The following is a 2,500-nucleotide window of genomic DNA, read 5'->3' as shown; positions in this document are numbered from 1 at the left end:
GATTATTAATACGATGGAGGAGGAGGAGGAGGGTTATTGTGTCATAATTATTATTATCATTATTATTATTATCATCATCATCGGCATTATCAGTATTATTATAATTATTGTCATTTTTGTTATTATCATCAGTATTATTATCACCGTCATCATTATCATCATTATTGTTATTATCATCACCATTACTATTACTATAATCATTATAATGACAATGTTAATACTTGAGGATACTAATAATAATGTTAATAACTGTAATAATGAATATGATAATGATAATACTAACATTAATAATTATGACTACCATTATCATTACTATTAATATTGTTTCTATTATCATTACTATTAATATTATTTCTATTATCATTATTATTGCTATTATTATCATTATCATTATTATTAGTATTATTATCATTATTATTAATATTGTTATTATTATTATTATTATTATTATTATTATTATTATTATTATTATTATTATCATTATTATTGTTATTATTATTACTATTATTATTAACATTATTATCATTATCATTATTATTATAACTGATACCATTTTTATTATTATCATCATCAACATTATTTTCCTTTTGCTATTATATTATCATTACTATCATTATTATTCTTTTTGTTATTAAAATTATTGTTGCTATTGCCATTGCTCTAATTATTATTATCATCATTAATGCTATTGTTTCTGTAATCATTACTATTATTATATTTATCATCATCATCCTTATCGTTATTGTTATTATCATTCTTATCATCATCATCATCATCGTTATTGTTATGATGATTATGATTGCTGTTGTTAATATCATTATCATCATCGTCATCATTATTATTGTTATCGTCATTGCTGCCATTGTCGCTATTAATTATTGTTATCATCATCATAACTGCTGTTAGTATCATTATTATTATCCTCCTCCTCCTCCTCCTCCTCCTCCTCCTCCTCCTCATCATCATCATCATCATCATCATCATCATCATCATCATTGTAATTAACATTATCATTAGCACTATAATAATAATAATGATAATAATGATTATAGTAATAACAGTAATAATAATGATGATGATACTACTACTACTACTACTACTAATGATATTTATTACTATTATAGTTAACATTATCATTAGCATTATTGATTCTTTTGGTATTATCATCATTACTGTTATTATCATTGTCATCATTATTATAGTTATTATTATTATCATCATCATTGGTTTTAGTATCACAATCATTATCATCATGATCATCATTAGTATTGACATTACTATTATGATAACTATCATTTCTTTTATTTTTATCATTATCGTGAACATTATCATTAATTATAGAATTATAATTTCCTTTTCATTATTAACATCATTATTAGTATCATTACTGGTACTGAAATTATCCTTATCATCATCCATATCATCATTATAATTCTCATTATTAGTCATTAATATTACTGATCGCTTAAGCCCTCCCCCCACTTTTATTATCTATAAAATTAACGATAATTAAGTTCAGTTATCAAAAGACCTTTTATAAAGACTCTAGGAAACGGGAGTGGCAGTACGACCACAAAAGGTTCCAATTTTTTTTTTCGAGAAATTTTCTTTTTAATCTCATTTCACGGAATTCTTGGAATAGCAATTTCTCATCTAAATCAACTATTGTCGTATTCAGTTCCTTGACTTTTGACTTAGGAAAGCTAATAGAGATATTTGAAGGTTCGAAGGGAGAAAAAATTGATTTCAGATAAATGATAAAGCCATACGAACAAAAAAATATGAGCAATGACGAAAAAAAAAATGTTGAAATATCGACATGAACGAAATAGTACGAAAAATATGTATAGGAAAGACGGAAGAAAAATTGGTAGAAGGGCAGTAGTGAAAATGAAGAGAAAGATTTAAAGAATGTTGAAAAAGACAAAAGGGACGAAAAAGATGGAACAGTTTTGTGCATATATATTGTTTTCTGCAGAGCAAGTGAAGAGGATGTAGGAGGGGGTGCGTATCAATGGAGGAATGAAGGATTTTTCAATCTATTTTTGACTTCTCTCTCATGCTGTCCGACCAGTTTCAAAGGGAGTAAGAGGAGAGGGGAGACTGTGCTCACTAAATAAAGCCAGGGAAGGAGAGTAAATACGGAGCTAAAAGTGTACGGAATAGTTCATGGAAATTATCCAGAGTAAAAAAAAATGAAAAGAAAGAAAGAAAAAAGAAAAGAAAAAAATATATGTACACACACACACACATATGTGTGTGTGTGCGCGTGTGTGTGTATGTGTGTGTCTGTGTGTGCGTGAGTATCTGTGTGTGTGAGTGCGTGTGTGTGTGTGTATGTGTGTAAGAAAAATAAATGACGAAGAAGAAAAGGAAAATTAAAAATATAAGTAAAAAAAAATAAAAAACTATCCCTAACTAAACAGTCCATCTTACATACAAATTTTCTACCTACAAGACACAAAATTTCACCTTCCCCCCTTCCTTCCTTCCTTCCTCC

The sequence above is a fragment of the Penaeus vannamei genome, chromosome 27 (assembly GCF_042767895.1).
Source record: "Penaeus vannamei isolate JL-2024 chromosome 27, ASM4276789v1, whole genome shotgun sequence".
In the NCBI taxonomy this organism is placed as follows: Eukaryota; Metazoa; Arthropoda; class Malacostraca; order Decapoda; family Penaeidae; genus Penaeus; species Penaeus vannamei.
This window is presented reverse-complemented; position numbering follows the sequence as displayed.